The sequence below is a fragment of the Mus caroli genome, unplaced genomic scaffold, assembly GCF_978045245.1.
Source record: "Mus caroli unplaced genomic scaffold, Mus_caroli_1 scaffold_1, whole genome shotgun sequence".
Taxonomy (NCBI): domain Eukaryota; kingdom Metazoa; phylum Chordata; class Mammalia; order Rodentia; family Muridae; genus Mus; species Mus caroli.
In genome coordinates, this window is record NW_028227256.1 from 84,051,363 (window position 1) to 84,072,631 (window position 21,269).

Below are 21,269 nucleotides of genomic sequence, written 5' to 3' on the forward strand. Positions count from 1 at the left end.
TCTAATGCAAGCCACGTCTCTCTTTGGTAAAGAAAGTAAAACACATTGGGGTTTAAGAACCAAGCCACATCCCAGCCCCTAGCATCGACTGCCTGGCGGCTGTCTGTCACAGGCCCCTGTAGTCTACAGACCGGGGTGGAGTAGCAGCAAAGGGGACATGTGCAAGAAAACAGATGCATGCATGGTACCTCTTCTTGGTGAGCTGGCACAGAAAGCTTGAGTGGGTTCTATCTAAAAGAACGGAGATGCCGGAGTACTGTGGGATGGAAGAAACAAAGCCAGAGAGCAGGAGCAAACCAGACATCCCTGTTGGCAAAAGTGGGGCTGAGTAGGGCTGGGACTGCAGAGGTCCAAGGGCACAGAACCAGTGTGGGAGATGAGGAAGAAGACCTGGGAGAAGGCTCTGAGGAAGGAAGCCTGCAGGCCTGGCAGGCAGGAGGCCCAGCAGGCAAACTGCAGAGTGTAAAACTTAAAACAACAGCAGCAACAACAATAACAGCAACAACAACAAAACCCTCAAATGCTACAGTCACAGAAAAACTACAGATGCTGAGCTTTTGCAATCAGCTCTTCAGAGAGCCTGAGATTAGGAAATTCTGGATTTGGGGATTTGGAGGGATGAATGTTTGGGTTTGATGGTGGAAGCAGAAGAGGCTAAAGGGAGAGGCAGGCCAGGAGGAGTCAGGAAATGAAACTAGAAGCTGAGTCCATGAGAAGGATCCAGAAAACTCCCAGTGTCCTCTCTGTTTGCTAGGGGGTCAGGGTCACCAAGCTATGTCCCTCAGCTTTCCCTTACTGTGACAAATGTCTGAGTCAATTTATAAAAATAAAAGGTTGCTCTGGGCTTACAGTGACCACTGATGGATGAGTGGACAGGGAAAATATCTGAAAAAAGTCATAGTCATGATTTATACATCAGAATAACAAGTCATACAGGAACTGGGGCACATGCCTGTAATCACAGTACTTGGGAGGCTGAGGCAGAAGGAGAGTAGAGGGCTAGCCTGGACTGCCGTGCTTCCAATAAATAAATAAATGAATAAAAATAAATACGAAGATGAGGAAGAAGGGAGGAGTTTGGCTTTGGTTTTCTGTGAGTACAATATACCAGAGGGGGAGGGGGAAGGAGAAAAAGAGGGAGGGGGAGAGGGAGAGGAAGAGGGAGAGGGAAAGAGAGAGATCAAAGGAAATCCTGGGAAGGCTCAGAGGTTCCTGTACAAAGGTCAAGTAGGGGGAGGTTTCCAGCTGTGTAGTCACAGGGTTCAAGGATCCTAGAGTATTAACTGTCCATTTTGTTCCCGCACCAGTGTTCCCTGGGGGTGCGGATATACACAGCAGTGCAGCCGACTGTGGCTTGTGGGATTTCTGAAGCAGGAATCTGCTAGAAGACTTCATATAAGGAACTCAAAGAGACCCTGACCTAGTGTGCCCTTGAAGAAATCAGGTCACTTCATCTTATCTTTGGCTTTTAGAGCAGCCACTACATAAAACCCCATAGCTCTCTGAGGGCTCCCCAGAGCCCACAGGTCAGCTTGAGTGGTCACTGGAACAGACAACCGGTTGCCCAAGCCATAGAAAGCGCCATAGTATGCATGTGGCTGGGAACCACGGTCTCCAGTGGAGCTGGAGAAGGCTCAGACAAACCGTAGCCAAAGCATCAGACCCAGGCTAAGCCAGAGGGATGGTTTTGCTTCATCTCAGTAAAAGAACTCAAAGGTAGACATTTCCACCACAGTAGTAACAACTCCCCCCACCCATGCCCTGCAGCGCTACCTTGCCACTGAGCTATCCCCCTACCACCTTTGGACTTTTAATCAGCAGATGCCATTGAAGAGTTTTGTCATTGGGATGGTTACTCTTCATTGTTAACTTGGCACAAACCAGAATAACTAGGGACAGTCTCAGGGAGGGACAGTCTACAATGGGTTGGCCTGTGCTCATGTCTGATGGGGGATTATCTTGACTGTCCATTGATAAAGGAAGACCCATATCACTGTGGTGATACCATTCCCCAAGCAGGGAGCTTCTAAAGAGTATTAGAGAGAAAACAGCTAGCTGAAAGGAGTTACAGAGACAAAGTTTGGAGCTGAGATGAAAGGATGGACCATCTAGAGACTGCCATATCCAGGGATCCATCCCATAATCAGCTTCCAAACGCTGACACCATTGCATACACTAGCAAGATTTTGCTGAAAGGACCCAGATATAGCTCTCTCTTGTGAGACTATGCCGGGGCCTAGCAAACACAGAAGTGGATGCTCACAGTCAGCTATTGGATGGATCACAGGGCCCCTAATGGAGGAGCTAGAGAAAGTACCCAAGGAGCTAAAGGGATCTGCAACCCTATAGGTGGAACAACAATATGAACTAACCAGTACCCCCTGGAGCTCGTGTGTCTAGCTGCATATGTAGCAGAAGATGGCCTAGCTGGCCATCAGTGGAAAGAGAGGCCCATTGGACACGCAAACTTTATATGCCCCAGTACAGGGGAACGCCAGGGCCAAAAAGTGGGGGTGGGTGGGTAGGGGAGTGGGGGGGGGAGGGTGTGGGGGACTTCTGGGATAGCATTGGAAATGTAAATGAGGAAAATACCTAATTAAAAAAAATATATATATATAAAGAAAGAAAGCAAGCAACCAAGAATCCGTGCCTTGATCCTCTCTTTGCTCTTGACTATGGATGCGATGTGACTGGGGCTGTTTGAGTTCCTGCCTTGACTTCCTGGAAATGACGAACTGTAGTCTGGGATTGGAAACCAAATAAAACCTTTCTCTTCTTCCATAAATTGCTTTCGGTTAGGGTTAAGGTACTCGTCACAGCAACAGAACTGAAACTAGAAAAGTCAGGGACAGCAAAACACATTCTCTTACAGAGCTGCAATTTTAGGCTGAGAACACATGCATCATACTTTGTACGTTTTTCCAAATTACAGTGTGCTGTCCCTACCTGTTCTAAAGTAAGCCTTTTGAAGTATTTCTCTAACCCTGTCCCTTAACCACCCCAGTCTCTTACAATAATGATTCAACTTCAACTATCAACTTCTATGAAATCAATGCTGAAAAAAAATTATGTTGCATATATATGATACCGTGTTACAAAAGGGCAGTTCACACACCTGTGTGTTATACATTGAGCATGGTCCCACAAGTCCCATTCCCCTCTCCTAACTTCTGTTAGTTCTCATTGGGACAATATTTTGTTTCTACTTTCACACCATACATGCCTGCACTATTGCCTGCATCTATATAAAATGCATAAAGAAAACATACAACACTTTTCTTTCTAAAACTGACTTCACTCAGCTGATAGCGCATGTCTTTTATCCCATCACTTCAAAGGCAGAGGCATATGGATCTCTGTGAGTTCGAGGCCAGCCTGGTCTACAAAGTTAGTTCTAGGATAGTTAAGGGCTACACAGAGAAACCCTGACTCAAAAAACAAAACAACAAAACAAAACCCCATAACTGGCTTAATTCTTTTAAGAGATAGGGTCCTACATGTCTTAGGGTTTCTACTACTGTGATGAAACACCAAGACCAAAAGCAATTTGTTAGGGAAAGTTTCAGCTCAGGATTCCACAGCACTTAGGGAAGGAAGTCCATCACTGGGGGACACCAGGGCAAGAACTCAAACAGGGCAGAACCTGGAGGCAGGAGCTGATGCAGAGGCCATGGAGGAGTGCTGCTCTCTGGCTTGCTCTCATGGCTTGCTCAGCCCATCTTTTTAAGTATCCAGGACCACCTGCCCAGGGATGGCACCGTAAGCATAGAGATGGGCCCTCCCACGTCAATCATCAATTAAGGAAATGTACCACAGTCTTGCTCACAGGCTAGTCTAGTGGGAACGTTTTAACAGTTGAAGTTCCCTCTTCCAAAATACTATAGCTTTTGTTCTCTTCAAAAAAACCTAGCTAGCACACTACCTGTGAGTGTGAACAGAGGATGCCTGTCTTTCTGTGATTGGCTTACTTTGTGTCACATAATATCCTTCTCATTCAACTAATTTTGACATGATGACAAGGACACCCATACTTTATGTCTGGATAGTATTGCACTGCATATATCCCCATAATGTCCTTTTGCCCTATCTTGCTCCTAAATATTGGTGGATACATAGGTTGGTTCATAGTTTGGTTTTTATGAAGAGCAATGTAGGAAGACAATCCCTTGACATCTTAATTTTATCTCTGCGCCCAGACACAGGCTTTCTGCATTACACAGTGGTCCTAGTGTTTAACGTTTTTGAGGATGGAACTGAATGGGAAATAGAAAGCAATTCTTCTAAGACTTGGGGAAAGATAAGGCTGCCATTTCCCAACACATCGGCCTTAGTGCTGGAAGTCCCAGCTGTAGTGATGAAGGCCTCCAGGCTGAAAAGGAGGGTATTAAGTTGTCCCAATTTGGCTAGGAGAGAATATCCTAAAAATGCTGCTATAAAACTGTTAGAACTAGTAAATCATTTTCATAAAGTTGAAAACTGCAAAAATCAACCTATACAATCCAGCAACCTATCTGTGCACTTCACTGACTATCTGAAAAACAAATTAGGAAAAAAAAATCCCATTTATATCTATGAAACCCTCATCCAGGAATAAATTTAACTAAGGCTATAGATGATCCCTGCAGTAGAAAGAGCAAAGCATCGATGAGAGATACTGAATAAGATACAGATAAGTGGAAAGATAACATGTGTTCCTGGACTCAGAGAATGAGTGCATACCACCCAAAGTGGGCATAGGTTTAGTAAACTCTGCTAAAATACCAGAAATAAAATCATACATAACAGTAAATATCCCAAATAGTCAAAATCAATCTTGAGCAAAAAGAAAGAGATGCCTCATTTCAAATTATACCACAAAGCAATAGTAGCCAAAACACCACAGTACTGGCATAAAAAGATGTCACAGAGCAGAGAGTCTGGAATTAAATCTAGCAATTCAGCCAGCTGGTTTTTCACAAAGTTTCCATGAACACACATGGAGGAAGGACAGACCCTTCAGTGAGTGGAGCTGAAGAAACTGGATAGCCATGTGCAGTTGAGACTGAACACTGTCTCTCAGCCTATGCTGCAAATTGTCAACTAACAGAGAAAGTCTTGAGTGTAAGATGTGGAACTATGAAAATACTAGAAGACAACACAGGAGAAGTGAGGCATGACATTGGATCTGACCTTGAAAACACAAGTTACGAAAGCAAAAACACACCAAAAGGATTTGATCTAACAGATGAGTTTCTTTCTGACACAGGCAGCAAATAGCAGAACGGAGGGAAAACTCACAGAAAGGAAAGAATTGTTCATCAGCTGTTGTCTTAGCTATTCTCTGGTGCTGTGAGAAGACACCACGACCAAAGCAACTTTCAAAGGAAAGCATTACTTAACTGCTTACTTACAGTTTGAGAGGGTTAATCCATAACTATCAAGGCAGGGAGCAGAGGACAGGTAGGCATGGTGCTGGAGCAGTGGCTGAGAGCTCGCTTCAGATCTGCAAGTTGCAGGTTACAGGAGGGATGGGTGGGAGAATGGGCCTGGTGTAGGCTGTTGAAACCTCAAAGCCACAAGTCACACACCTCCTCCAAGGCTAGACCTCTTAATCCCTCCTAAACAATCTACCAACTGGGAAGCAGACATTCAAATACCTAACCATCTGAGAGTCATTCACTACCATAGCTATGCACTGCCAGAGGTTGCTATCCTAAGCATCAAAGAACTCAACAGAACAGGAACAACAGCAGAAAGACAGATAGCCCAGTTTCTTAAAGTGTATGTGCTGGTTTGAATGAAGATGGCCCCATAGATTCATATAGAGTGAGTGTCACTATTGGGAGATGTGCTTTTATTGGAGTGCGAGTGACCTTGTTGGAGGAAGTGTGTTGCAGGGAGTGGACTGTGAAGTTTCAAATGCTCAAGTGAGGCCCCGTGTCTCTCTTCCTGCTGCCTGCCAATTCCGATGTAGAACTACCAGCTATCTCTCTAGCACCATGTCTGCCTGAGCGCTGCCATGCATCCCACCATGAATATAATGGACTGAACCTCTGAGCCGTAAGCTAGGCTTAGTTGAATGTTTTCCTTTATAAGAGTTGGCGTGGTCATGGTATCTGTTCACAGCAATAAAACCCTAACTAAGAAGCACAGCAGAGGACCTAAGTAGACATTTCTCAAAACATTCAAATGGCCAACTGATGTATGTTCAGTGCCACTAATCACCTCAAAGTGCAAATCAAAACTACAGCCAGATACCAGCATACCTCAGTCAGTATGGTCATTAGAAAAGACAAATGTGCGGGTGAGGACATGGAGAGAACGAACCTTGACGTGTGGTTGATGAGAGTAAGTCCTTATAGCTGTTATGAAAAAAGCTGTATGGAGTTCCTCACAAAGCCATAGCATGCAAGTTGTGCGCACACGTTTGTGGCAGAATGAGTCAACACTGTGAAAGGTAGAAATACCCCAGATGTCTATCAACTAACAGATAAAGAGTGGTGTGCCTACATAGTGGAATATCATTCAGCCATGAATAGTGTTGATACACTATATCATGAGTGATACTTGAACAGAGTTTGTCAGATGCAGGAAGCCATTCACAAAGGGACACACATTACAGGTGGCCTCTAGATGACCCATCTGTGACAGGAAACTCCACAGAGACAGAAAGTAGGTGAGAGTTATACAATAGCCATGGACTTGTCCATTCTAAGTGGGTGGGTTGTATGAAATCTCAATTAGGTTGTCCCTTAAAAAGAGACACCAATAAAAGTTTAGAACACGGATTGACAGTTGTAGGGGGGAAATCCATTTAAATTCACAAAATCAAGTCAGTTCCAAAGGAACCGAAAGTTTCTTCACAGTACAGAGTATTTTAAAGAGCCTAGAGATCCCAAATCTTGTGGTACAAGGTTCCAGCAACAGTGTGTCATTGGGTGTGAAGCTGGGAGCCAGAGAGTACCACCCCTCCCCTCTGCCTGGCCTCTCCCTGCATAAGCCTCTTAGGGTCTCCTGTTGCTGCACTGCCATAGAGGAACAAAGTAGGGTTAATGTGAGCTTGCTAAAGACTAATCCAGGAGCAATCTTAGAGGAGCCCAGGAAGGAGGGATGGGCAGACCTCTACCTGCCCTGGAGCAGAATGTCTGGCCAGGGTTTGGTGCTGATTATCTTGAGATGAAGCTCCTAGGTACGTAGAGGAGGCTTCTGTCTTAGAATTTCCATTGCTGAGAATAGACACCATCACTAAGGCCACTCTTATAAAGGAGGACATTTCATCAGGGCTGGCTTACTGGTCCTGAGGTTCAGTCCATTAGCATCATGGCAGGACACATGACAAGCATCCAGACAGGCATGGCGCTGGAGGAGATGAGAGTTCTACATCTCGTTCCGAAGGCAACCAGGAGAAGACTGGCTCTTGCGCCTTGGGCGAAACATAAGCTTAGGACCTCAAAGCCCAGCCCCTTAGTGACACATTTCCTTCAACAATGCCCCACCTATTCTAACAAGGACACACCTCCTAATAGTGTCATTCCTTGTGGGGCCAAGCATTCATACACATGAGTCTGTGAGGGCCAAACCTATTCAAACCATTACAGCTTGTCTGAGTCAAGACAGCTGCCGGTCTGAAGGAAAAGGAGTAGGAACCCTCAGCAGAGCCAAGATTCTCCTCAAAAGAATAGTTTATGCTGGGTATACACTTGCAGTTCCAGCACTAGGAGGTGGAGGCAGGAGGATCAAGAGTTTCAGGTTATTCTAGGCTTGATGAGACCCAGGCACAAATACAAAACAAGGGACAGATGTGACTCTGTTCTATCCTACAGATGAACGATAGAGCCCCCTGCCTCCCATTCTATAGCATGCAAAACCCTGTTCTTTCCCCAACACTAGAATAAAAACATGTTCCGTGGTATCAGCAGTGAGGGGACAGTCATAGCTCCATGCTGTCATCTCTGTCAGCCTCACAAATCCTGTAATCTTTCAGGGAGCCCCTTTCGTGACTGATGGAGGAAAGGATTTCAGACCTACCTAGCTTGAAGCAGAGTTGACAATTTTTATTGAAGATATTTCAGTGTAGGTTCGATTCTGAGGGTTAGGAGGACGAGAGACACCCAGAAGAATCTAAGACATACCTGAGTGTGGCACAGACTCTGCAAGGGACAATCATGGTTGGCTGTCTTGCTGTTAGCCCCACACAGCATTTGATGGCTCTCCATCTGCAAAAGTTGCTAGGAACTCTTTCCTCCGCTCCTCTTTTGTCTCTTGATAATAGAGACTATAGGGTGACTCCATATATGGAGAGCTATATCTGATAAGATAAAACCGGGAGCCACTAGAATCGAGTAAGGTATGTAGTATGGTTAGCATGCTTCCTTCCCTTAGGGTTTTGTGGTGATGTTTCTAGAAAATTGTCAGCTTCCAGTTAACTGTGCTGGAATGTTGGTGAGAAGCTTCAACCAGACTTCAGAGAGAAGGGCTCCTTTCTCTTCTTAGGTCCCTGTGATTTTCCTTATCTTTTATCTTGACTCAATGGGACCCTAATAGGACAGTGGTTCTGAGCCTTCCCAATGCTGCAACCCTTTTGTACAGTTCCTTATGTCGTAGTGACCCCCCCAACCATAAAATGATTTTCATTGCTACTTCTGTATGTTATGAATGTACTGTTATAAACAGTAATGCAAATATCTAATATGCAGGACATCTGATATATGACACTGTGAAAGGGTCATCTGACACTGCCCTCCCGAAGAGGTCACCACCCACTGGTTGAGCAAGGCTGCTCTAGAATGAAGTTTGTGAATGCCCTCTTTGGCGATTGAATGAGGACCTCCCCCTTCTCTGTAACTGGTATCCTCAAAGCCAGAGTAGGGCAGACACATTTACCAAAAATGGCAGCATTAGTTTGAGATGTTTCTCTCTGGTTTTAATTAGCTGGCCTAGCCTGTCATCTGTTGAGGCCATTTTTGGTTGAATTTGTGGGAAAAATAATGCTTCAGCCAAGGATAAAAGAATGCCCAGTGTTTTAGTCTCTGGAGCATGCGGGGAACCCCTAGGTCCTTCCCCTGTGTTTAGGCTTCAGAGTGAAGGCATGCCTGCACTTTTCACATATGCTTGTGTGTTTAGTAACATTAAAACAAATGTCACTAAGCCAAGAGTGGTGACAAATGCCTTTAATCCCAGCACTAGGGAGGCAGAGGCAGGTGGATTTCTGAGTTCAAGGCCACCATGGTTTTACAAAATGGTTCCAGGACAGCCAGAGTTACACAAAGAAACCGTTGTCTTGAAAAACCAAAACCAAAATCAGAACCAAACCAAACCAAATCAAAAAGAGGTTAGTGGGCATAACCCACTAGCTCACGGTGCCGAGTTAAGTGTGCAGATTGCTGAATGTTTACCGATAGCTGAACACACAGGGGGAACCAGACCCAGATTCCAAAGGCATTCAGAATTGCTCTTCCAGTGTCTCCTCCCTGCCCTCAAGGATGAGGCTGCTTACAGCAAGGGTCTTTGTATACCGGGGACGCTATGCGAGGCACTTGTGAGATATGCCCAGGATGCTTGCGCATTGCCTGATTATACTTGGTTCTCAATCGCCATGGACTTGGCTCTCACCTTGGTGCCCTCAGGGTCCTCTGGAGAGTTAACACATGCATTTTGACTCAGGGATACTGCTCTGGAGCCCCAGATTACAAATGTCTGAGAAGTCCTCAGGGGCAAATCTTTCTGTCTGGAAAAGGTACCACTGTGCCTCCTTCAGGGGCAGCATGTGACAGACAGTAAAGCAGGAAGTTAGAGAGTGAGGTCTTTAAAAATTGGGATACAAAACAACAGAAACAGTCGGTAAAGAGAAAGGTTGGAAAATCTAAACAGAAGCCCACTAAATCCAGCCCCTGGCATGGGCACAGAGGGACTCTCTTGTCTCAAGATGGCCTGTGGCTCACTGTAATATGAAAATGCGCACCTCTGGTGGAGATTCACTGTATTATTCTAATTTATCCTTATTGCTGTGATACTTTAACCAAAAGCAACATGGAGAGAGAATGAGTTTATGCGGTGTGTAATTAATTCCACATCAAAGTCAAGGCAGAAACATAAGGCAGGCCTGCTTGCATTTCCATACCACATTACTTTTGTCCAAGCAACTCACTTCACACTCAGTGAAGTACAGCAGGGACCATGAGGGAAGCTGCTTGCTAGCTGGCTCACAAGCTAACTTACACTTAACAATTTTCTTACACAGTTCAGGACCACCTGCCTAGGGAATGGCACAGCCCACAGTGGGCTGAGCCCCCTACATCAATTAACAATCAAACCAATTCCTCACGGACATGGTTACAGGCAGATCTGATCTAAGCGATTCCTCAGCGGAGGCTCCCTTCCCAGATAATTAATTCTAGGTTGTCTCAAGTTGGCAGTTACAGCTCACGAGGATAGATGCTGAAGACACACGCTGTGTAAAATTATTATAGAACTACACAGAATGGAGAGAACATGCTTGGAGAAGCTTGTGTAATACAAAGAAGAGAGAAAAAAATTGGTCCTGTGAAACGTAAGACACCTCCTTCCCCATTGTGCACCAGGATAAGTTGAGTTGTTCAACTTTGTGCTTTCTCCCCTGTGGGCTATCTTTTTTAAAAAGAACAAAAACAACAAAACAAAACAAAACAAAACAAAACAAGAAACAAAATTGTATTGGCTTCGGTTATAATTGTGTTTCTCTGATATGATGATGATGACGGTGATGACGGTGATGATGATGATCATACCCAAAAACCTAGAGTCCCACTGGATGTGACTTCTGTACCTCCAGTAGCATCTCCGCCCGACCAGAGTCCTGCTATGACACTGGTCTTTGCAGGTAGGCTAAAAGAGTTTAACTTTGCTGTGTCCCCTCATATAGGGATCGGGCCTCCTGGCTTGTCACTAATCAGTCAAACCAGGTCCTCTCTGGAATGTGCAAACCTGTGGTAGAAACTTCCAGGTATAATTTGATCAGACCATAGCCAGAAGGCTCCAAGTTCCTGTCAGAGACAGCAAAAATTGACCTTCCCATCCCCTACCAGGGACATTGTCACTAATTTGGGGGACAGTGGCAACTTGGGTCAGAAGGTGGTGGCCAAGACAGGACCTTCTGGAAAGGAAGCACTAAGTCGCAGACCTCATAACCCTCAAGGCTGGCTGGCTGCAGGAACTGTCCATGGAACTCCTTTGCTTCTCATTATAGCCTGGGACTGGAGGATGGGGCAGGGGCCATCAAGGGTTCTCTCTGAAACTCTGAGACACTCAGCAACTTGCCTAAGGTCATACAGCTGGGAAGAGGGTGAGGCAGAATTAGAATCCAGGTTGCAGCACAAAGGACCTGCTACCCATACAGGATGGGGAGGAGACTCCTCCAGCTGGGGAAGTTTAGTTCCCTTTACCAGAGAGCAAAGGTCAGAGCCAGAGACCTAGGAGAAGACCATCAGGCTACTGAGCCTTAGTAATGCCTCCTTCCACACTGTGCAGCCCTCCACACAGGGAGCCCTGTGTGATCTAAGGGTAGGAGCACAAGGAAGGTGCAAATGCCCCTTCGGTGTGTCTGTGGATGCTCCCTCACCCGATGCTTAAGGAGCACTGGGTGAGGCAGGTCTCCTGTAGCCCAGTGGGTATGGAATGAGCCTGTTCTTCTTCCTCTGATCTCTAATGTCCCTGAGACTGGGGAAGGAGACAAAAGGGTATGCCTCTCAATATGCCCTGGCAGGACTTGGGGACAGGTCTCCATAGGTGGTTCACACCCATGATGCAGGAAGAAGCCTCATACTTAGTTCATGATACCGGGTTCAGTGTTGGTCCCTCATTGTGAGCACCAGTGTGCCACCTAATGAGACTGGCCTGTCCCTCTCTTTCAGGCTCCAGCAGAGAGAGATGTTCTGGCTCCCCCATCATCCCAAATATGAACAGGCCCTCGTCTGACCTCTTTTCCTTCTGTCTGTGCAGTGATAGCTCAAGGATTAAGAAAGATCATGGTGCCTCTTTCATTGCATGGGCAAAGCTTAAACAAATCTTCCCAGCTAAACAAATGGTCCACTTATGTAAATTACTTTGACTTCTCTGTGTGTCAAAGGCTGTGAAATGTATATATAATGTGCAAAGGTTGTTTGAGAAAATAAATCGAGGGATTAGAGGATTTCCATTTGTACCAGAGTAAAATGTGTCCTGTCTCTGCACTAGCTGACGGCTGGACTGAGAGCCAGTCCCCTGTGGACATGCTGAAGGCAGCAGCTCCTCTCAGCCGAAGGCAGAAGGGAGGCGAAGAGCTCAGCCTTCTCTCCAAAACCCTTCCTCTTTCTTTGGCTTAATCATTGTTAATTTTTGAGATAAGGTTTTACACTGTAACCCAAGTCGTTTAGAACTCTCGGGATAACCCAAGTTTGCCTCATGGCAATCTTCTCACGTGCTGAGATGAGGGCACCAACAAGCATTTCAATATGCTTATTTTCTGTCCTTCCTTCCTTCCTTCCTTCCTTCCTTCCTTCCTTCCTTCCTTCCTTCCTTCCTTCCTTCTTTTGTTTTGTTTTTCAAGACAGGGTTTCTCAAGACAGGGTTTCTCTGTGTAGTCCTGGCTGTCCTGGAACTTGCTTTGTAGACCAAGCTGTTCGGGAAGCTGTGGGCTTAGCTGGATGTGATGGCTCAAGCCTTTAATCCTAGCACTCAAGAGGCAAAGACAGGCTGAACTCTGATTTTGAGGCCAGCTTGTAGTTCTAGTCTAGCTAGAGCTACATCTGATCCTATCAAAAACAAAACAAAAAAGGAAGAGAGAAAGAAAAGAAAAGAAAGAAGAGAAGAGAAGAGAAGAGAAGAGAAGAGAAGAGAAGAGAAGAGAAGAGAAGAGAAGAGAAGAGAAGAGAAGAGAAGAGAAGAGAAGAGTCACAGGTTAGCAGGGCTTGTTGGACTCTTCTGTGTATTCTCTCCCTTAGACAGGGTGTGACCCGTGGGAGGAGTAATCAGGGTACAAGAATCGGCCCAAGGAGCAGCTACCTCCGGCCACAGCCCTTGTCAGGTGCCACACCCACCTGTGGGCAAGGCTGGCTGTTCCTTCCAAGAGGGGAGAACTGGGCTTGTAAAGTGGAGAGAAGACCAAAGCTGAGACTGGATGGTGGACTGCCCATGGCCACACAGGGAAGTGATGGAGAACCACTTCTCTCCACTGGGTCTTCATGGCAGTCTGGGAGTAGGCAGTTTCCTTATCTGAGTAGCTGTGACTTATCTGTTGGGACTTCTGTAGGATTTATAGAGCCTGACAATATCTGGGCCAGTATTGGTGTCCATCTGCCAGGACTGCCACAAAAAAAACATATAGGACCTGGTGGCTTAGCAGAAAAGTATAGCTTCCTAGCTCTGTGGGCTGAAATCCTGAAGTCAGGGGCTCTGATGGTGGGGCTCTGGTGAGTTCCTGCCCATGGTTTGCAGATGTCCCCTCCTGTTCATCACATGGCCTTCCCTCGGTGTGTTGTGGTGGTAGTAGGGGCTTCCCCCTTTTTCTTAGAGGGATGTTGTTCTCAGCATGGGCACTTACCACCCTCACCCCATCTAACACTAAATACCCTCTAGACTCCCATCTCCATGCCCACCTCACTCCGGGTTTGGCAAAGGAATTCTGAGGAGACAAATATTAGGACTGTAACCATAGAAAATGAATGGAAGCAAATGATTGACATTTGGGAGCGTGAACAGAAGAGGAAAAAATCACGACTACGGCCACATGGGAGAACTTTTCAAGGTAGGCTCGGGAGACTGTCATTAAACAGGGGTCCACAAACTCACAGCTCTGGTCCCTTCCCCTGTGACAGGATCTGGTACACTGACGCTGAATAAATGCACTATGCCCCAAGGCCTGCCGTGCAAACCTAGCACTTGGGGGACTCTGGATCTGTGGGCATGGCCACTCTGTTGATGTCTTCTTTTCTGTGTCTTCTTTGGTCAAGCAACCCCTGTTCCTCCTCATAATCCAGTGTGCTTTCCCTGACATTTTTGCACCTGTGTCTCTTCATTGTCATTCCTACTTTTGTTTTTGTTTTTGTTTTTTTAAGTCTGTGTATTCCCCAAAGTCCCAATTCCTAAATCACAATTCCTAAAGCCATGAATAAACTCCCCTCTTCCTAATGTTGGGAGCTGTTTTAGTCAGGAGTCTCTAGAGGAACAGAATTAAGGGAAAGGATACACATACACACACACACACACACACACACACACACACACACACACAACCAGAAGTTATTAAGTGAGCTTTGAAATAGTAATCCTGGCCAAATCACACCTGAGATGCTGAGAGCCCCATGCTCGGTCCCTGAGGCCAGGTCCCTCTATCTATTGGATGAGTCCCAGGACAGCTGTCTCTCATGTTGGGAGCAATGATCGATAGTCACTCAGTGTATGAGGTGAGGCGCCGCAGTAATCTGTCACACTTGCTTTCCCCAGCAAGTCCCCTTTGCTCCAGCAGAGATTGTGTTAAACCAGCCTCTCCCTGTCCCCGCTGGTCACATCTCAAAGGACCCCTGGAAAGCCAGAAACTGGAGGAGGAGGTGAGAGGGGTTCCAACCTCTCATTTTTGAATCCTGCCCCACCTCTGTTGCTTCCTCTTTCCCTCCTCAGCATCTTTGCCTCAATTCCTCAGAGAATCTTCTGTTCTGACCCCTGTCCACCTGCCTCTTTTCTTTTTTCCTGGAATTTTCACATCAGTGCATTCCTTAGGAATAGGCTGCACACTCTCTGGAGCCTGCACCCTCCAGCCCTGTTCAGCCCTGACCAGACCTTCCCAACTGGTCAGCCTTGACTGAGGGCTGATCTGAGCAGAAGGTACTCCCAACTGGTTAACCTTGACTGAGGGCTGATCTGAGCAGAAAGTCCTCCTCAGCCTTAGGACAGCCTTCCAGGCACCAGAACCTTCTTGTACAGTCACTGCAAAGAAAGCTCTTAAGAGCTAATGGAAAGAAAACCAGTGTATCCTGGGGACCCAGAAAATGTCCACGCTGAGACCTTCATAATAAAACACATTGTGTCTTGCTCCTGTTGACAACTGAGATGTGGGTGTACTTGTGGTACATGTTTGTGTATGGACAGGCCAGAGACAACCTCAGGTGTTGTTCCTCAGACCCCTGACTTCTGTCCTGGAACTCACCAAGTGGGCTAAGATGGCTGACTGACAAGCCTCCTATCTCTGTCTTCGCAGCACTGGGATTACAAGCCCATGACACAACATGCATTTTTAAATGTAGGTTCTGGGGATTGAACGCAGGTCCTTACAGTTATGCAACAAGTATTTTGTTGACTATCTCTGGGCTCTTCCCTTCTTACCATATGCTTTTCTGGTTTCTGTCATAGTTTTGGTTTGTTGTCTGTTTGTTTGAGATAGGATCTTGCTACACAGTCCTGTCTGGGATGGAATTTGCCGCAGAGCCCAGGCTGGCTTTTGACTTATAGGGATCTTTCTGCCTCTGTCCTCCTGACCCTGCTCCCCCACCCCTACCTCTGTCTTGTGCTGGAAATACAAGTTTGAACCAGCACATTCATACTGACAACTTTAAAAATGCCTTTCTAGGCCCTCCTGGTCCTTCTGTCTCCTCTCCGTTCACCCTCGCCTTTTCTTCCCTTAGCTATACTGCCAAAGGGAATCCGAGACTGAGCATAGCCCCTTCCCAGGCATCAGAGTCACTTAAGTAAATTTCATCAAGTACTTACTTCATGCTGGGTTGTAGGAAGTCAGTTCCCATCTGTGACCGCTTGGGGCGCTACCAACAAGGTACCAAGGCCCCAGATATGGATTGCTTCTCCTTGCTCAGCCCTACCTTGCAACACCACCTGCTCCTGGCCCAGGGCTGCTACTGTCTTGCCCCTTCCATGGTGTCTCTCCAACCTCGAGGTTTTTCTCCAAACCTCTACTTTCCCTGCTCACACAAGTAACTTGGGTACCTTCCAAGCAGATAGGGTCCATGGGGAAATGATGCGGGCTCAGATCTGCAGTAGGCCCAGGACCCATCACCAAGGCAACCAAAGGTTGCCTCTGTTCACTCAGGCCTCAGATACAAGGCTGGACAGTTTGTGACACCTGGTCCTATCCTTAACCCATCACTCACTATGGCTTCTGGAAAGGGCTTTCCCAGCTTCTGTCATTTAAAGATAGAGCACAGCCTGTACCAGCCTGTACCAGCCTACCCACTTAAGGTCATCCTTTTCTCTGGGGTCCCCAAGCATCTCTCTGGTTGCAGACTTCTTCCCCTTCTTCTCTATTAGCAGAGCCAGGTTGCACAGACCACCTCTTTGCCAAGACAGACATTATTTGGATGTCCAAAGACAGGTAAGCCTAGGGAATAGCTTAGCAACTTGGGACTCCGCTTGGTTTGGACTATACACTAATATCTCTGCTAATAATACACTTAGCGGCCAACACTGTCATTACCTGCAGGCACGTGCACACATACCACTGTCTGAGCAATGTACCTAGCAGTCTGACAGCAACACAGGACTCCTACTTGCACTGAGATGCACATATACCTCTCTCTGAACAGTGGAGTAAGTTTTTCTCATAACTGTCAAACTTAGATCCTATTCAACAGTGCTTCAGTTTTGTCTTCACACAAGGTTAGGGAGTACATTCTGACCTAGACTAGTTTGGGCTATATGCACAATAAGGCAAACTTTGTCCTCTGTGTGAGCTTTTAGGGAGAATTCCCTGTTTACCATCTTAGTTAGGGTTTTACTGCTGTGAACAGACACCATGACCAAGACAAGTGTTACAAAGAACAACATTTAATTGGGTCTGGCTTACAGGTTTAGAGGTTCAGTCCAGTTTCATCAAAGGTAGGAACATGACAGCATCCAGGCAGGCATGGTGCAGGCAAAGCAGAGAGTTCAACACCAATATCTGAAGGCTGCTAGTGGAAGACTCACTTCCAGGCAGCTAGGGTGATGGTCTTAAAGCCCACTCCCACAATGACACGCCTATTCCAACAAGGCCACACCTCCTAGTGCCACTTCCTGGACCTTGTCTCCAAAAAGAAAAAAAGATGACGGGGAATTCAGAAAAGGACAAAAAAATGGGTTCTAAACCCCAGGTTTACAAGAGGTTGGCTTGAGCCTCCACAACTGGTGCCTACCAGGCAATGCAGTATTCAATTCCAACTCTAGCTGGGTGTGGGGCTCCAGCAGGCACAGATCAGGAGACGAATGGCACAAATTGTCTTGTCACCTCAAGAAGGCCTGGAATAACAGAGCCTTCTCTGTTATTCACTGTAGGACACCAATCCTGCCGTTTATTGTACAAGATTCTGGCCAACCTCCTGTGTGCCTTCATTTTGTCAGTTTCTATGACATTGCCTCCAACACACAAGTCAGCCATGTTTTCCCCAAAGACAACTGGGCAGATCGGATTTTCTGTGAGCCTCAACACAGCTTCATTTGAACCCTACACTAGAAATGCTTCGCTTCTTGAGCTCAGCTAGTAGCCTAGGACGGCTGAGTGCCAGACATATTGCTTTCAACTCAGAGCCTGCTCCAGAGAGGCCAGAAACCCATGGGGAGCTGCAGGCAACAATGCTGATGTTCCAGACAACTAGGAAGACTTGTCCCAAGGGCAGAAACACTTTTAAAATAATAATAACAATAATAATAAAAGATCTGAGAATCACTGTAAGAATCAAAGGTAACTCCCTAAGAAGGAGCTCTGCAGAAACGAAGGCTTTTGTCCAATGTCCTAGTATCTGCCCAGTGATGTTTCCTTTGAAACATGGTTTTATTACATGCCCACACTTCCCCTGTCTTCCAACTAGAGACTATCCAGGCTGAAATAAGATCCTGTACTGAGGCCTTAAAAACTTGGAATAGTGGAGGGACTGTCTTAATTAGAGTTTTACTGCTGTGAACAGACACCATGACCAAGGCAAGTCTTACAAAGGACTGAGAGTCTCCCGAACAAGTCATTTGGAGAGTGCCTGGAAAGGGACAAGAGAAGCTTGGGAACCCTGAGTAAGGGACCAGAGAGGGGAAGGAAGGAAGGCCACATTTAGTGTAAGGATCCTTATACCTGGTCCCATCTGAAGTAGAGGCAGTCACCAGCAGCTGATAGCCTAAGGTAACTCAGCCTCACGTATAATCCACAGTCATCTCCCTTCAGAGTTTCAGCCTATCATGATGGAGAGCCTCAGGGGACACTTACTTAGCCAGTTAGCAGGTGTGCCTCCCTGACTCAAGATCCTGAGAATCAGGAGATCTCCCAAGCTCCCATCCTCAGCTCAGGTCCCCGGCTACAGCTTCCTCTTTTATGTTGTCCAGATAAATAGGCTAAGAAATCCGACTCTCTCCCAATGCTGAGTTATACTCCTACATCCGAAGAGATACCCACTTCTGGAGACTCTCTGTCCAGAGATACCCTCATTAGATAATGAACCAGCAAATCATTTGGGGACTCTTTAAGGATCTAGATAGTGGGTACTTCAAGCTATAGTCAATGGTATATGCCATGACTGATGCATGTGGTTCCTGGCAAAGAGGTGAAAGTGACAAAGGCACACAGCCTGCTACATCTACAGCTGAAGGGTGTATCTCCTGGGATGACATTGTCCACATGTACAGAGCCCCATTCCTAAGTCCGTGAGTCCCATGGATAGGAACACTTCTCCACCTTCCTCTTACTTCAGCAATCCTATTCACCAAGAATTCTTCACAGAGGCTTCTGCTTCCCCCAGGAGCTTCCTGTTCTAGTCATTAAGACCCCAACCCCTCATCCCTAGGAACTTGAAACTCTTAGCTAGAGTGAAAGCGGGAACAAGTGCTCACAGCCAACCCATCAGCTATTTCACCAACAGAAGCTCACCATGGGACATTCTTTAAAAGACCTCTCATTAATGTTCAAACTCACTGTGGTATCCCTGGCAGCGGGGCCACAGGGACTGCTGCTACCGTTAGGAAACAGGACAGGCTGGGTGTCTCCCTGAGCATTTTCTCTGCTCTGGAGGCTGAACTCCTGCCCATGGTCTGAACTCTTCCAGAGTGACAAAGTCACCAAAGCCAAGAACAGGGGAAAATTCATCCTGGAGCCTGGGCTGCCTTGCATAGACTCTTTCTCCTGGGGCCATAGACAGGGACCCTAAAGAGACACCTTCAGTTGGCTTGACCCAAGCCTCTTTCAGTCCTGTGACCCTGTAGCTATGCCTGTAGTGAAGTCACATCCTTTGCTCTGCTGAGCTGGCCTTTGGGTTGGGGCACAGAACCATTTGATCTCCTCTACCAGCCTGAGGGTCACTGTCATCTCACTGGGTGTCCCCAGCACCTCCACTTCCAAGCCTCACAAGTACAGGTGTTCAGCAATTCCTGATAATAGGTGGTGCTAATGTGTAACTTCAGAATACCAGAGCAGTTAAGTTATACACGCGCGCACACACACACACACACACACACACACACACACACACACACAGGTCTCAAGGTCTCACTTGATAAGCCAGGCTGGCTTTGAGCCTTTTGTCTCAGCCTCCTCTGGTGTTTAGATCACATACCCCACACACACACACAATCTCTCCCTGTCACCGTAAATCCCTTACTGGTGGAGAAGGAAAGTCAGATACAGAGCTGGCAGGCTCACTCCCTTCTTGGGACAAACACTGGCTCCTGTGTTTGGTGGAGCTATTCAGGCTGAGTAGCTGTATCTTGCCACTTTGGGATTCTTGGCAGTCACTAGTTTGGACTGGGTTGTCTGCCCACTCATGTGGGCTTGGAGAGCTGAGGCCAGAACCTCCACAGACAAAGTGAAGCTTGCGATCCACTGGCCTTCCTATGAGGACTCTCCCTATCCTGGGGTCCATGTCCGTGAAAGTCTGTGGTTGTTCAAAGAGTGGCCTGAGAGTGTGGTTGAGGGAGATGGCCTAGTGTCCATTTTCATTGCCCAAGATGCTGGAATCTCCAAGGAGACTCTGGCTTCTTCTTTCTGAGACTAAGTAGCATCAAATGTGGGCCAGGATGAAGAAAGGGGGAGGGGAAAAGAAAACACAACAGGGGGACCCAACCAGAGCCTTAATGTCTCTCTGCATTAAGACAGTCATTTCTCTCAAGGCAACAAGACATTGGTCACTAGCTGAGACAGCAGAGTAGCCAAAACTACAGGAATCCCAAGTCCAGCTCTCTGCAGCTGATGGCTTCGTGAATATCCCACATATTGGTCAAGACAGGAAATAAGAACCTTCTATTGCTATATCCAGCTGAGTTTTCTCAACTGAGTCACAACATACTCTGGCTTCTTGGCCACCAAGCACACAAATCTGGAGGGTTCTGAGGGTAGGGTCTTTTGTCCTGAAATGGTCCCTGAGCAGGAGGAGCAACGTCAGTGGGGCAGCAACACAGGGGCTATTACTCCATAGCTGTGAAGTCTCCTCCCTAGAGCACACCGTAACCCTGAGGTTTGAGCCAACAGCACACGGAAATCACAGCACTTCACAGTCTACACATACATTTACAACCAGGGCGAGCACCATGGGGAGAGAGTGCCCTGGTCTTGGAGGGCTCTGCAGTTAGTTTAACACGAGGCTTCTACCTCTCTGTGATTCTTTATAAGGTTTTGGCAAGAGGCCTTGCACGTTCCTGTTGCACAGGGCCCTGTAAGTTATTGAGACCTGTCCTTTGCAGTATATTGTCTCCCTAGTCTCCACAGCTGAAGGTATAGGAGCTGGAAAGAGTGGTCACTCTGCTTCGTGCTTCACAGATGTTGAAACACGCCGGGCTGGGAGAATCACTAAGCCAAGATGGGCTGGGAGCTCACAGGTATAGCCAGGACCTCATAGGTACTGCTGGAATCTCACAAGGGTAGCCAAGTTCTCCTTCCCATGGTCAGTCTGGCTGCCTTCTCTTTCCTAGTTCTTCTCAATCATTGCTTGCAACGCTCTGCACTTCCCCAGCAGTGACCTCTCTTCTATGGTTTCCTTGATCTCATTTCATTAAAAAATAAGATAAACATATATTTTGCTCACCTGCCAGCCAGAAGTTCCTGGGTGTTAGGCCCCCTCATAAGTGCTTCAGTTTCTTCCTTTCCCATTCACCGTCCTGTCCAGGCACCTCAGTGCAGGTCTGTGTGTCCCCACATAAGCACACAAGCTCCCTACCTGTCCCTGAGAACAAGCCTCCCTGGGAAACATTCCTGACCTTCAGACCTGCCTCACTATAGCTGGCCCCATTCCTGGGACAGGCACTTCCTGTCTGGGTGTTTACCTTGCTGGGTGCCCTGCGCCCAGGCAGGGAGGCAGACACACCTCCCTAGGAGCCAGGCA

The 21,269-nt window shown here is 46.9% G+C and overlaps 2 protein-coding genes across 2 annotated transcripts in view; one reads left to right on the forward strand and one right to left on the reverse strand.

Moving 5' to 3' along the window:
• The window catches only part of Ngef (neuronal guanine nucleotide exchange factor), a 96,794-nt gene extending 75,581 nt beyond the window's left edge, over nt 1-21,213 (reverse strand). Inside the window, exon 1 of the mRNA XM_021174300.3 lies at nt 20,973-21,213. The gene's annotated coding sequence lies outside the window, so the exon portion shown is untranslated. The remainder of the gene's footprint in view (nt 1-20,972) is intronic.
• Nucleotides 21,214-21,217: 4 nt separating this feature from the next.
• The window catches only part of Neu2 (neuraminidase 2), a 29,730-nt gene continuing 29,678 nt past the window's right edge, over nt 21,218-21,269 (forward strand). Inside the window, exon 1 of the mRNA XM_021174321.3 lies at nt 21,218-21,269. This exon is cut by the window's right edge and continues 129 nt beyond it. The gene's annotated coding sequence lies outside the window, so the exon portion shown is untranslated.